Source organism: Agelaius tricolor, unplaced genomic scaffold (genome assembly GCF_023055355.1).
Source record: "Agelaius tricolor isolate 1412-34295 unplaced genomic scaffold, bAgeTri1.0.p SCAF_1, whole genome shotgun sequence".
In the NCBI taxonomy this organism is placed as follows: Eukaryota; Metazoa; Chordata; class Aves; order Passeriformes; family Icteridae; genus Agelaius; species Agelaius tricolor.
In genome coordinates this window covers 27,866,678-27,882,588 of record NW_027269261.1, presented here as the reverse complement: position 1 = coordinate 27,882,588, position 15,911 = coordinate 27,866,678, and the positions used below count along the sequence as shown (strand labels likewise).

The 15,911-nt window shown below is 40.5% G+C and overlaps 1 long non-coding RNA gene across 1 annotated transcript in view; it reads right to left on the bottom strand.

Moving 5' to 3' along the window:
* LOC139590335 (uncharacterized) overlaps window positions 1-15,911 on the bottom strand; it is a 55,672-nt gene that overhangs the window by 1,212 nt on the left and 38,549 nt on the right. Inside the window, exons 4-5 of the long non-coding RNA XR_011679307.1 lie at window positions 2,106-2,245; window positions 1,117-1,257 (exon numbers count right to left, since the gene is read on the bottom strand). This is a non-coding gene — a long non-coding RNA (uncharacterized lncRNA). The remainder of the gene's footprint in view (window positions 1-1,116; window positions 1,258-2,105; window positions 2,246-15,911) is intronic.

Below are 15,911 nucleotides of genomic sequence, written 5' to 3'. Positions count from 1 at the left end.
TTAAAATCCCAACCCTCAAGTCACAAAACACATGGGTAACAATAGTGATTCCTGCTGCCTCTGGAGATCTTCACACCAAGAAATTAAAGAATTTGCAGTAATTGTCCTCCTAATCATGCTATTACATGCAGTGTGAAAATAGTGTATTTCAAAATCCCTTCCATCAAAACTAAAAGCTTCTATGCACTGAGTGGATATATAAAAAAATAAGTCTTTGAGAAACAGTCAGGGATAAAGAATCTATGTAGAAAGGATTTCTACACATACCAAAGTAATGACTCAGTATTCTGATAATGCAATTTTTTTCCTCATTTATTAACACATTTTTAGGATTTTACCATGCTGAATTAAACATCTTCAATTCTGCAGCCTGGTTTAATGTAATCTGTATGGAACATATCCCACTGGTGATATGAACTACATGCTTCCTCTTTCCAATACACACAGCTTCAGCTCCAAGTGCAGCAGCTTGTACTTTTCCATATAATGTTTTTGCTTTGGTCCCCTGTGTCAGGGAGTATTGTAACATCTAAATGTAATATTGTTAATATTACACTAAAAACATCTCCTGCTCTATAGAATTTGCTAGTCCTTTAGAAGTGAAACTCTGTTGGAATATTGGTCACTCAGTAGGAGGCCAAACAATCAGATATTGGCAGTTTCTGCAGAATATTTGCAACCTTTGTTTCTAGTCCAGCAGCATGGATAGAGTGAAATTGCATTGGCAAGCACACTAACTTGTTAAAAAATTTCAATCCCCCTCCCAGTGCAGTTCCATGGGATTCAAAACACCAGAAACAACTTCTGACCTCTCTGAGCAATGATCACCCCCAAACATGTTATTCTGCAAACTGGAAAACTATACAAAGAAAACTAGACTAAAGAAAACTGGTATTATTAAAAGAAAGGAAAAAAAAAAAAAAACCCAAAAAAACAACCAAACCAACAAAACCAAAACAGACAAACAAACAAAGCAAACCATGCATTCATTAGCCACTTAAATATTGTTTCTGTAATATTTTGCTTTTAAAAAAGAGGAGAGGAGCTGGAAATTAAAAAAACAAAAAGCATCCTGAAGGGTTGAGGTACATACTGTTCAGTGAGGGATGTACTCACAGAGGTTTCATGGAAGTTTCTCACATTATCCCTATTGGCAGCAAGCAGAACTTGTGTTGCCAGGCTTCTGGGCTTGGGTCTGTGGGATGGCTACAGAACACCAGAGCAAGCAATGTCCATAGCAAGAACAGAGAAATGACCCTAGAGTACATAAGAGTGAAACTAAAGAGAATTACAAGCAGATTTTAAGAGCAAAACATCAAAAAGAAGACAGGGGTGCTGAAAAAAATGGAAATAGAAAAAACCTTCAAAATTATAAAAACCTAAAAGATTCATTCAGAATTGTCTCCTCCAAAGCCAAATATTCCTACTGCCTCACTTAATTGACAATGACATTTCCATGGGGCCTGGAATCTGATCTGGCACATAGAATTTACAGAAGCTTATAAAATTTATTTACTGTAACAGCACACCAACAATGATATACTATGGATCTTAGATGAGCATTTTATATTTCCACAGAAGTCAATAAAGTAGTGCCAGCAGAAAACTTGGCTTTACATTCACATAAAATATTTTATCTCAAAGAACAATAGAAACTCTAATCAAATTGAATTACTTCATATTGTTACAAACTGCAATTAATCTGCTCAGACTGAAAAGCCATATGAATTTTTGACTGAAAGGCATGTCATTAAGCTTCTCAGTTGTTTACATGTAATGCAACATGACAGGAATTTGTATGGAGATGAGAGAAAATGAGCTATTTGACATTAACTGTTTGGAATCCTGTCTGAGGCTGTTTGCAGTCTGCAGTGGATTGGCAGGGCTGATAATGTGCCTAAGTGCAGGATTTGTGGGAGGATTTCTCAGACCAAGTTGTTCTTTGAGGAACATTTGGTGAAAACTCACCGTGTCTTTGGGCATTCAAGCCTAGGGAGGAAGTGAACATTAACATCACCATTTTCTAGCAAGAGTAAATAAATCTACAAAAAGGAAATAGTTGATTTATATTAAGCAGGACAGGTAAAAAGTAATGTAATATGTACCTCATATGTGAAGCATGGAAGTTACCTCCCCCACTCCTTTTCCCATGGAATGTTGAGACACATGATGGAGACCTGCAGAATGTCTGGGCAAAAATGAGCAGCTGGGCACCACAGGGACTGAGTCTTGATCACAGGAGATGCTGTGCAGAAAGATGAAGATTTGCATTAGGCAAGTAGAGAAGAGTATCTGCCAGCTCACTTGTACAGTGACTAGCTGGTGCTAGCTGGGATATAGAGTCAAGGTGAGTGTAGGCTCTGTGCTGAGGCCAAGGCTGTAGGCAGAGTTATCCTATTTACTAAAGTTCCTTCTGTTGTGCAAGTTTTTTTAGCACCTTAACCTAGCTAGTTAGTTAGAAAGCAAGGGGAGACAGAAGTCTCTCTCCAAAAAGAATTACATTGAAAATACAAACCTGGAAAGTTCAGAGAACAAGAAGCAATTAAAAAGAGCCAAGTATTTCTTTATCTGTTTGTTTAAACTTCATGCTTGGCAACATTCAGACAGCCTTCTGAACTGGGGCAGAATTAGAAGCTTGAATGTCTGAGACATATTTTGGGTCAAAAATGAATGATGGTCTTGTTTGCTAATTTAGGACACCTCAAATAAATAGCATCAGGGAACAGAGGGCAGGTAATCAGCATTTGCTGTCACTTTACAATGTTTTGAACTGAGTACCTGAAATATTGAGAACCCCATAATCATCAGGCATTTTCAAAATCTTCATTTAAAACTTTGTCTGTCACAGAAGAATAATTTTTCTTCAAAGATGAACTGTCCCATTCTCCAGGAAAGTGCATTTGAGGAAAATTCATTAGACTAATCAAGAAGGCAGTTGGAAAACCTGACTTCATTCTAAAGAAATGAATATGTTCATGGAAAACCAGCCTCAAGTTAGGGCTTCAAATGAATCAATTTTGAAAGAGGAAGAAATTACATTACTGGCATTAAAAAGACAAGTCTTGAGACACATGTCATAATTTCTTCCACTGGCAAAGAGATGATGCTGAGCAGTGGTGAGAGCAGTCACCCTTGGCGGGTCCCACTCCCCTGGAAAGTTTTGTGACTGTTCTCAAGCACAGGAGGATGTTGGGGTGTCTCTGCCCACCCCAGCATCCCAGCTGCCTTTTACACAGGTGCCATACTGCCTAAACTGCTGGTGGACTGTGCCCAGTAGCTTTGCTGTGAGGCTGGACCAGCCATCAGCACACTCAGGGGCTTGCTCAAGACAAGCACTTCCTGCCTTCACCTGTGAACCCTCATGGCACAGGGGCTGAAGGGTGACATCAATTTACTTTCATTGGTTGTTCTTGGAGAACTGGATTAGCTACTGGATCTGCTTTTATTGACACACAGCAGCTCTTGCTCACCACCCTCAGCAAATGGACTCCAAAGCACACAGTCAACTTCCATGGAAGATGGATACCATCATTAAGAAAAAATACAGATGTCTCAGAGGGAACCACAGAAAGAAACAAACCATAGAGCAAAAATTCTGTTCATCTCTAAACTACTTGTCCCTCAATTAGGTAATTAGATCTGTAAGAGACTGAAAAGGCCTCTACAAAGACAGTGTAATAACTTTTCACCATGTCTGAGATGATACAGAAGACAGCTTCATTAAAGCCAGTGGAAAATTATTAATAAAAGAGGTGATTTATGTGCTACTCCTGTTTCTCTAGTTTATTCTTGCTGTTCAACTGCCCTGAGTTACAACAATTGGATCTATAAGTATAAATATTGCATTTCTAGCTTTGCCCTCTTTGAAGACTGAGTCCAGCAATTGAGGACCAGTGAATCTATAAGGGATATTCAGGTTAGCCTGTAAAACAAATTTATGAGACTCTGAACCTCTGGCAAGCATCTGCATCTGTTCTATTTACTCAGGTAACACAAGAGAGGCCATGCTACTAAAACACATCATAAATGAGTTACTAAATTAGGTCATTCAGCCCCAGCATTAAGACTGGTAGCAATTATACATTGGTTTATTTTATTAATTTGGGCAGTTACCTCTCTAATGGGACTCAGATGAGGATGTTCTTACCAGTAATGGGAAAAATAATCTTTTTTAGTTCTTACTGTCTGCTCCCTTCTCACTATATATCTAAAATGACTGAAATTCAGTGGCTTCAGAAAATGTAACCTCTAAAGTAGTGCTTTCTTGAAAACAAATTAAAAAAAACCCAATGAAACAAAAAAAAAAATATCCCCTGACAAACCAAAAACACTTGAATTGTACAAAATACCGTGAGAAAGCTTCTCACTAAATAGTTCCTCTGGCAAATACAATAATGGAAGGAAACAGAGTACACTGAATGAAATCTATCCCATGTTAATTATGTTGCTTTTTTCCCTTAGGAAAGACTGTTGGGTATATGGGAGAATACAAACTGCTGAAAATTAAAATGTGCTGCAGAACTGAAATCTTGTTAGGCTCTGCTTAATGTTTAGCCTTTCACTTGTGAGCTGGGAAGATATGGCAGGAAACACCACATCTCTGCCAGGCTTTGCATGACAGGAGTGATCAAACTGCATGCAAAGCACACACATGCACTTAGTCATGAAAAAACAAGTAAATGTTTTTTGGGTACAAACATGGAGGCAGCTGCTGCAGCAATCTGAGGTACTGCTATTGGTGCCTCTAGCCTCCTTTCTATGCTATAGAAATGCAAATGAAAACACATCTCCATTAAATTCTGAATTCTGTGTTTTGAATATAACTGAAACAGGGATTTTTGACCAAATTAAACTTCTTTTGCTCTTTTGTTGGTGGCACTTATCTAGCTAGATAATGAGAAGTTGTCTTGTTCTTCACTTATAAAAAGCTGCTGTAAGTACATAATATGGTTAACAAAACACTTGCATAACTAAGCTTAAATTTAGAAGTTGTCAGTCTCAGTTTTGAAATGCTGTGTGACTTACCAGAGTCCTAGTCATACCATAGTATGAATTACGGGCAACACTGGCCGTGTTCCCACAAAAATAAGATAAAATATCAGAGATGCTCCTCGATTTTTGCTTTTCAGCAGAAAATATTAATGTGAACAGCAATCCATCAACTCACCCACTGCAACCTAGAGCATTACCATTGTGATGAAGTACCAGCAGACATCTTTGCCCCCAGAGTATCCCTCAAGAACAGGGTGTAGCCCAGAGCATTTGCTTTGATCCATCCCACTGCCATTTGCTTGATGTTTTTTCCCTGCAGACCAAGTTTTAGATGAGGAACTGGAGGGTTGGAAAATTTGGGCCAAAGAACACCTTTGCCTTTTCACAGGAGCTAGGCTCTTTGCCCTGGTCCAAAGCATCATGATAAGTTCAAAGGGATCATCTGACAGTGCTGGATAGAATAAATACCAGCATTTATTAGTGATATGAGTCAGCAAATAATCTCTTGCCTTGGAGAGTCAGAAAGTTTGTAGCTGTTGGGTTCCCCACAGAATTTGACATTCTGTCATGAAATACACTGAATTCATGAGTGACTCCAACCTAATAATGAGTCAGACACTCACACTGCTCCATCCTCAAGCATGATAGCAGATATCCTTCTATCACAAGCTGTAGGATCTGACCCAGAATCTCAGAATAATTCAGGCTGGAAGGGACTTCCACAGGTTATTTGGGAAAACTACTTGCTCAGAGTAAGGCCTGCTGAGGTCACTTTTGTTCAGGGCTTCATTCAGTCAATATCTGGTTATCTCCAAGGTGGCTGATCCTGCAGACTCTCCTGTCATCAATTCCAGTGCTACATCAGCCTTCCAGTGGAAAAAAAAATCCTAATAACAAGCGAGAATTTCCCACATTGTGTTTGGTGTCTCTTGTCCTGTCCTATCACTGTTTTCCTCTTAAAAGAACTTGGATTCAACTTCATACAGGTGCTATTTTCTCTCGCTGCTACCAAGTCTCCTGACATTCTTCATTCTCAGAAAAAACCTCTGCTTTCAAAACATTCAGTGGGGATGACCACATTCATCCTTGCCCCCATCCTTGTTCATGATTTGCAGTCTTCTTTCATCTCTCTTTGGAGCCACTCCATTGCCTAGACCAGTGAATGAGTTCAATGCTGAAACAGAGCCAGCCCTTGTCTCCTTTTAAAGAATCAGAGAGTCAGCAGTGCTCTACAGCTAGGCAAGGCTTTCTGAAACAAATGCATGTGGCCACTCCTTCAGGTAGCAGGATCCAAAATTCATCAAGCCAGAAGGCTCAGGCCGAAGTTGATTAAGCCTTCAGCAGGAGAGGACATACTGTTTTCTTGGTATTTTCTCCTCCAGAAATTTAAAATTCACTCTTTTCTCTCTTATGATCTCTGTAAACTTTTCCTCAGCCTGTGTTTCCTAGGCAGCCCATGCATGTGGAAATAATTTCTGCAATGCCAATATTCTTTTTGAGTCTGCCTCAGTTCAAGACAAAAGAGCATGGTTCTATTCAATTCTGAAAGGCTATTCTGCACTACATTAGACCAATACAAATACTCTCATGTTTTCTGTCTTTCAACATAATATGAGGCTCTTATCATTTCCTCCCCTTATAAAAATATATATACAAATGCTGGGAAAAACAAGCCTAGCAGTATGAAAGAACTACAAAACATCCTCATATTCTGTGTATTGACAGTCTGGTCATGGTTGGACTTGATGTACACAACAGGGAATTCATATGTATCATAAAAATTTATCTATGGTGAAGTTAGACTGATTGAATTTGTATGTCCTAAGGCAAAAAGCTACTGCAGTAATCTACTCTGAGATTGGAGTGTCATGTCTAACAAGTTCAGGCCTACTGGAGACATCAATATACTGTGAGATAAGCAATAGCTACCCAAAGGGCTGCTACTAGTCACTCTACCACAGCTTTACTTTGTATCTCTGAGCCACTAAGATTATGTTCTCTTACTCTATTACATTTTTTATAGTGACTTCATATTTTTAAAATAATTTTTCAAGAGCTGAAAGTAGAATTTTCCATTCTCTCATTTTTAGAATTAGCCTAACCCATATTTTGGTTCAAGAATGCTAGGGCTTATTTATTTTCTACCCTGTCATTAGAAAAATATTTGAAAAAAATGTTTTGTCATTTCTAGCAGCCAGGAATTGATGACAGTAATCAACCAGCTTCTTCTTCTTCTTCTTATTATTATTATTATTATTATTGGAAATACCAATTTTGACTATAAGTCAAAGCATGCACTGTGACTGTGGTCACAAGGGTTTTCAGGATGAAGAAGAGATGAGAATGTTGACTCCATGATCAGAAGGCTTGATTTATTATTTTATGATATATGTTACATTAAGACTATACTAAAAAGAAATAGAAAGGAAAAGGTTTCTTCAGAAGCTAGCTAAGCTAAGAATAGAAAAGAATGAATAACAAAGATCTGTGTCTCAGACAGAGAGCAAGAGCCAGCTCTGCCACGACTGGTCAGGAAATCCAAACACCCACAGGAGACCAATCACAGGTCTACCTGTTGCATTCCACAGCAGCAGATAACCATTGTTTACTTTTGGTTGCTGAAACTGCAGCTTCTCACAAGGAAAAATCCTAAGAAAGGATTTTTCATGAAAGATGTCTGCGACAATGCACTACAGTCATGAGGATGCTTCCATGCAGCAAAAGTTCTGGAAAGCATTTAGGTGGCTTAGTGAATTTTCCATATGACTCTGAGGAGTATGTATTAAGGAAACTTTACAACCTTTTGAAAGAATATTGCATGTTCTCCCTTCTCCTCAGAGTTCCAGTCCGTGAGGTTTCATGATTAAAGTCTCAACTCACCCCAAATTATAAGGGAATCACATGCCACTCTACACTGACATCAAGAACCCATTTCACACAGTTTGGCTGGATGAAGGTACAAGGAGTACAAGGAGTTTTTGGCTGGTGGCTGGATGGAGGTACAAGGGCATTGCAGAAATCTAGTCTGAACCTTCTCCCAATTCGGCAAAGCCCATTTATGTGCTTTGCTGAATTCTGTGAGTTCTGAATCATCAGACTGGAAAGTACATGGAAATCCACAGGACCCAGAACATCCACTCACCATAACTAACCACTGAAAAGCCCACAAAGGGCTTGGGCTCCCAGGCTCTGTCTAGGCTCTGCCTGCTGGACTGCACGCAAGGGTGCTTTGAAGTTGAAAATCTCCAGCATCTGAAGTCCAGGTTCCCTTCACCTCAGCTTGGGCTGACTATCAATTCTGTCTGCCCTTGACCAGGTCAGAGCCCTTTGGAAAGTCCCAAGATCCTTTGAAGGCAGGATCTGCATAATGCTTTCTGCCAGACATTGGCACTAGAATATCAGGAGGGTGGTGGGAAACTGCACAAAGTATCAGGACCTCATAATTCCATAGGAGAGCCTTCAGGTAGTAGTGTGAGCAAACTGCTGAGCCCTGAACCTATGAGAGGCACAAAACCCAGACAGACTTGAGATAATCTCCTCCACCTTCACTTTCCAATCAGGTAGATTTCTTCTTCCCATTTCTCCCACTGGCTTGTAACTGCTCCAGCAATTAGACACCTTCTACTTGTCAATGTTCTTGTATTCCTTTTGTGTGTCTGCTCTTTGCTCAATTAGGTCTGGTGCAGGGAGGTTGGACCAAGTGACCACTGTGGTCTGTTCCAACCTTACCCATTCTGTGATTCTTCCCCACAGATGATGTCTTTAATATTCTCTTAGAGAGCATCTGACCTTGACTTAGGCAGCTAATCCCGATCCTCTCACTCTGCTGTAGGCAGAGTAGAAATTCCTCTTTTCCTGTGGTTTCCTCAATCCCTGATATTGATTCTGGCTCTGTCTGCTGCCCTCTGCAGCAGAGACATCCCTCCAGGAGGAAAAAGAGCGATTCAGTGTCAGCAAAGGCCAACATTTTCCTGTCCACTAGCCCCATTAGGCTGAGATCCTCATAGCAGTGCTATGATATTTCACTGGTGACATTTCTTCCCTTCCCTGGGAAGAAAAGTTTCTTCTTGGTTCAGATTCTTCCTTCTTGCCTAAATAGAACACACATCACCAAATGTTGCTTATTCAGGGAAAATTGCTATTATTCCTTTAATATGAAACAGATTGATATACCAAAGACTTGGAGCAACTGAATTAGAAATTAATAGGAAAAAAACCCAGAAGATGGAGAGAAAAAAACCTCACACAATCACAAATGAAACAACCCCTGCCCTCAATCTTATACTTAAGCCAAGAAATATATTAAAACTTGGTTTTAACTTGTAACTATTGGCAAGCAAAGTCAATCCTAGAGCAATCACAGAGGAATAAAATAGCAGCCGTAAAAACCAGACTGGATACTGAGAGACAAAATCCTGCACATCCATTTTCACAATTAGTAACTGCCAGAATTACTGCAATTCATTAAGGAGTTGAAATCAAATCATAAATCAGTCCTCAGCCACATGTTAAGCAAAAAATACCAATTTTAAAACATAATTGCTGAGTGTGGCATTAGTAATTATAAATTACTAATTGCATATTGTAAGTACAGATGCTTATCCCTTTGGGTTGCTCAAAGTTCTGCATGCATATTTTGCACTACCATTAGGTCCCCAGAGGTGTCATATTCCATGTTAGTTATTCCCAGGGTAGTGTATTACAACCTGCTGATTTCCATGTACCTACTTGGCCTGTTTGCTCAATGGACTTGAGCTGTATCATTTGCCCAGTGGTCACAGACATGGCTAGCAGTCCTTCTTGGACTCTTAACAGAAAGAGAGGGTTTTCCAGGCTGCAGCAGCGAGGTTCTGTGCTGATAGAACAACTTCCGAATACCATTGGTTATTACAATGACAAAGCAAAGCACATGATTCCTGTTCACGGGGCATTAGTATGTGTAGCTGTAAAACTCAACCTTTGCTAAAGGTTTTACTGATGATGTTCTAAAGGTTTTACTTACCATGTACTATTTCATGTTTACAGCTTGTTCCAGAAGAGAGAAAATGTGTTGCATCCAAGACAGACATGCAGTTTCTGACTGTCTGTGATGGTTTGCTGCTCCTGAACAGATGTGGTGAGGATGAGGCAAGGGGTCATGCCTGTTTCCCTCTCTGGTTGCTCATGGCAGGTATTGCATATGGACTTCTTATCTTCTTCATCTCTTGTAACTTAGTGTAGAACTTGGATGTGACTCAAGAAATTGTTCCAGAAATTAACTCTATCATCTTCATCTTGAGAGAAAAAGCAAGTTCTTCCTCCCTTCTTATCCATTGTAACCCTCATGCAGAGTAAGACTGAGGTTTAGTGGAATTCTTGTGTCCCTGCATTTGAGGTAATTCCACTTCAAAAAAAGAAAGTCCCATAACACATGCAATATTCATGCACCATGGGGTATTTTCTTCAGCTTCACTGAGCTTTGGATTAAGCTTCATAAAACTTGAAACTTTCCACAGTCTCAGACCTCATTGGTTTTGGCCTTTCTGCAAGCCTGCTAGGGACCCAGCAGCACACACACAACACACAATCCCTCCCTCCCCACCTCAGCAGGATTTCACTTAGCTCCATCTCCATCTTAATTCACCAGTTGACCTAATGATATTTTGACTGAGGCCAATTCCACATTTGCTCATCAATATTGCATCTCACATCTCAGTCCTAGAGATTTCTATATTTATCTTGCCTGGGATTACAGGGAGGACATAAGGAAACTGTAAGTAGCTTGCACTATTCTCCTTGACTTATTAAAGGCTTCTGGCATAGAAACAATGCTAGCTGTTTGTAAATGAATTTGCAAAACAAACAGACATACAGACAGACACACCAAGTTCAGATACAGTATAACATATGATGATGATGATGATATGATGTGATGATGATATGATATGACATGACATGATATGATATGACATGATATGATATGATGATATATGGCTGCAAAATATTTTGCTTACATTTCTTTACATAGCATGTAGTATTAATATTCCTGTTCATGGCAAAGCAGGAAGTATCTTTCTACAAGATTTCTCTGATGAAAATATGAAGGTACATCTTCTGTGCACATCTACCATGCCATACAATTATCTCTATTTCAGGTGAAATCTATGGAACACTGCTGAGGGCTTGAAACACTTAATTCTACCTCCCTTTCCTCTGGGATCATTCTGGATTATGCTATCTAGTTACTTTGCCTTTATGATTCAATTTTTCAGCATTTACTTGGACAGCTATCAAGTATCCTTTAGGACTCCCACAGACAGAGAAGCAGACTCACCATCTGGGGCCAGAACTATGATTAACTTTCAAGTCAACATGCCTGTAGGAAAGGACTACAAGTTAGATATGTTTCTTCCACTTCAACCAGAAATTTAAAACAAAGTTTAAAAGTGTCCTCTGGATTTAGGTGCCCAGCATGAGACATTTTTACTGTTAGGCATGCAAAAGTCACTGATACTTACAAAATTTTGGAAGCTGGTGGTCTCCTGTCACTAAACCAACAGTGATCCTCCTTCCCTTACACTGGCAAATGAGTTCCATTCACAACTCTTATGGAATATACTCATTTGACACACAGTAATAGGGTCTAAAATCACAATGTCCTTTTGTAATGCTATGACCTGCCCTTCCTGCTGTTTTTCGCATCATTAACCTTTAGGTTTTGGTTTCATTGACTTCGTTCGATGTTTCAATTTACAAGGAAATGACACCAAGACAGAAACCTCAGTTGGAGAGTTTGGGATGGGTAATTGCTCCTCATTTGCCTAAGAAATTCTCTAGCTGTTTCTGTCACTCTGTAAGACTGTCTGGAGACATCCAGGTATGGGGAGCTGTAGAGATGTTCTCTTGCTAAAACGGAGCAGGAGGCAGCCCCCACACCTCCCACTGCATCCCTGAAAGCTTTCCTCATCCCATAAGCAAACAGCTCCTTGACTCCAAAAACCAGGATTTCTTCATTGCTTGACAGAGCATCTCCTAGAGTGGCAGTCTGCATGCTTTCACCCCTGAACACCTTACTGCTCACACCTCCCAGACATCCCTCTGGGCCTACCAATATTCTACCACCAGCAACTACATCCACTTTAACTTTCAGCAAAGAACCAAAGGCACCTCCTTCCCTACCTCCCCCTGCCTGATTATCACATTTAATTGCCTTTTTACTTCCTGGTGCATTCAGAGGAAAATAAGCTTCACAGATGGATGGTGAGCAGTCTATGAATGAAAATAGACTGGTTGAAGTCCAAATAATGGCTATGTAGTCACAGAGAGACCAACCCATGGTTCTTTGAGCTGTCTCTGGCAGGAATTGGGATGAAGAATTTCAGTTAACATGAAGTACACGAGCTTGTACACACAAACCTTCTCTTGCAGAGACTCTGGCAAAAGTATCAGAGTGTGTAGAGTATCTTATTTTTCTCTGTAGGATTTGCAGCCAAAAATGTCAGATTGTTTTGTAATCTTTGACTAGTCAATCTGAATTATTTCTGTGAAATAGAAGGACTACACAGACATTGATCGCTTCTCCCCAGCCTTGGAGCATAGTCACCACTGGAGTACAGCATCAGCTGGGTAGTAAGATGCAATGACATCTTCTCAAGTTCAAAAGGAAGTGAAGACTATCACTTGTAGTTCATTTTCATGAGGAGTGTGGGAGGCTCAAGTGGAAACTTCAAAGTGAAGCTGTGTGCAAACACTCAAACTAGACCTGGTGGGGCCAAACTTGCTTTGCAAAGCAGTTGTCACTCTGTCACAACAACACTGCTCAGGACTGGGAGTGATCAGGGTACCAAGTCAGTCTACACATTGTAAGAGTTTTGGTTTCTCTGTCAATAACTGAATCAGTCTGGAAATAAATCTTAATAAAAAATCCCCAGCAAACTTCTAGGCTGCTGGAAGCCCACACGGGCCCAAGAAGTCCTTGTTTGCACTGTTCTCCATCCCTTCCAATACATCTATGCAGATTTCCAGGGTAGGAGCAATCTCTGGTCAGCTCTTCCCTATTTAGGGTAATATTTAATCCTGTGTTTACCTGAAAGCCAGTTCTGATGCTTGTTCTTGGGTCAATAATTTCTGTAACAGCAAGAGATGAAAACACACAAAGACATTAATGAAATCAGCATTCTCTCACATGATTAATAATGTTTCCTTTTCAACAGTCAGCAGGTGAAGAAACTCAGCAGTAAAATTCTTCTGCACATAAGGACCCAGAATATGACAATTCCTGCCTTAACAAGAGAGCATATGTACTGAATCCATTTCTTTCAGTGCAGGCGGAAGGGAAAGTGTTAATTATTCTTTGTGGGATGAATGAAATGCACTGTACAATTAGCACCTTCTGTGCTCCTGCCTAATGACAGGCTTAACTTAAGAGAATTCTCTGTACTGTCCTACGTATCACCTTTCCTCTGACATTATCTTCCTTTTCTTGGCTCTCTACGTAGAATTTTAATGAGACTTAATTGTTTTTCCATCAGCTGCAAGGATTTCAATCCCAAGTCATATGTTGGTTGTCATTCTACAGAAGGTGGTATGGGGAGCTGTAGAGATGTTCTCTTGCTAAAACGGAGCAGGAGGCAGCCCCCACACCTCCCACTGCATCCCAGGGAAGGGCTGTCTCTGTGTTTCCAGTGCAGGCCCAGAGACTACAGCTTGGTATTTCTGCAGTTACACAGTGGGGACAGGAAAAATCAGTCACACAAATGACTGCCACCACCTCCCTGCAACTCCACTCGTTGCAAGGAGGCTTGAGGTGTTGGTTCCTGCCTCACAAGGGTTTGCACTCAACACAGAGGACTTGCAGGTGCCAAATGAGCTGTACATCAGCCTCCTATTTTATGTCCTTGTCCATTTACTAGTCACCTGCACACTTTTGTCTTTTGTTTCATCATTCAGATCATCTTCAGTAGTACAGTGTATTTAAAACAGATTTACTTACTTCTCTTAAACCATTTCAAGGGCACTTCTGAAGATATCAGAGATTGTCTGAAGCATCATGAGGAAAACAGGATGTTGCAAGAGCAACTGGGTAGAGCTTATTTTATCTGCTGACAACAGGGAGCACAAAGGGTGCTTTGATATAGAGACCCATGATGTGGTACCATTATGGAGAAAGATGCTAGAATTACTCTGTATGGTCATCAGACTGCATGAAGATAAATTCCAGATTTGAAGAGGTGCTGCCCTATAGTTAATCAATAAGGCTGACACAGGCTGACACTGCCCGTGGGATCCTAGCACTAGGTGTGAGGGTGCAGGGCCTGGGAGCAGGAGTGGCATCACAGCAGGCAGGCAAGCCCTGAGCACCAGGGCTCTGAGGCTGATGGGAGAAGTCCCAGACACAGAAAGGGAATCTTGGTCTCTATACAGGGCTCCCACAGGGCTGCAAAGTCTGCTATCACTCAGCAAAGGACAAGGAGCCTAAAAACAATGATGGTTAATTAATATCTCACACTTCCATAATATTCAATCCTGGGTCCTATATATAGCTTATAATCAGTGGTCTGGGATTATGTTAGCAAACAGCAGCATTCATGAAATGAGGAAGCTGAGGCACTTGTTGCTAGTATGAAGGGTATGAAATCAGAGGAAAATACAAACTGAGGCCTTAGAGAACAGTAGTTTCAGGTCCAGGAGGAAAACCTCACCTTCCCACTCTGAATCTTGTGTTCCTCAACTGGACAACGTGACATAGGCTAGCCAGCCATGTTTAATCAATACTTACACATTTTTGTTAGTCATTCATGGACTTAATATTTATTAAAATATTTCTCACAGCCTTGTTCCTGCACACTACTCTATTTCAGCATGCGGAACATTCAGTGACAGCTTCCATGTAGCTGTCTTCTGTAATCACATCTTCTGCCCTCCCAAAATATCTCTTTCCCTTATGGGAAACAGCATGGAAGAAATAGCATCTTTTATGTCATAGCTGCTGTATGACAACTGTGTGGTTTCCATCTACACCTTACACTCATTATAAATATTCACTTTTTGACAGCTAGAATCTTCCCTTTGGGGCTTTGGTGCCAATCCAAATCCCAGGAAAGTGTAAGAAAACAAATTAATTAGCAGGCACTGGAGAGTGTGAATGTTGCCCAAAGGTATACATTGGCAACTAAATAGGAGAAGCCTATGATGCTTATTAAGTGACTTGAGTTTGGCTGGTTGGCAGGAACACAGCTCCTGCACCAGAGAGCAGTGGGCAGCTCTGCAGCTGGAGCACAGCCAGAGCCCTGCACTGCTTCTTTCTAGCTGGGTCTATCTCCTGCTCCACTTAGGAGTGACATCAGGAAGCCACCTCAGATTTGAGGTAGGTGCTTTATATTTGATCATATATATTTGCTATAAACAAGACAGGCCAGAGTCTCCACATTAACATGCAAGGCTGTAAGATAACCAAAGTGACATCCCCTCAGCAATGAGCAGCTTCCCACTTTAGCATCCACAGAGCATGGTAGCCACTCAAACAGGGCTCTAATTTTGGCCACTAATAAGAAGAGGCTAGTAAGCTCATGAGACCCGAAAAACTTTGTTTACTCCCTCTTTCTCACACTATTTTTCATTCACCATTACAAATATTCAAATTAAAGCAAACACTGCAGATATGAGGGAATCTTTAATTCACTGACAAGAAATGCTGCCTTCAGGACCTCTTTCATGACCACTATAAATAGAAAGCCATAACACTGCAAAACTGGAATCAGTGCTGACAGTCCAGCTCTTGCCTTCTTTAAAGAAGTTGCCCAAATGTGCAGAATTTGAAGTATTCGGAGAGATAACACACTGTTTGCTCAGTGCACCTCATCTGTAATTTACAGATTGCAAATGTTGGCATCACTTGAACACTCTAAATGTTGGCATCACTTGAACACTCTACTCTTCCT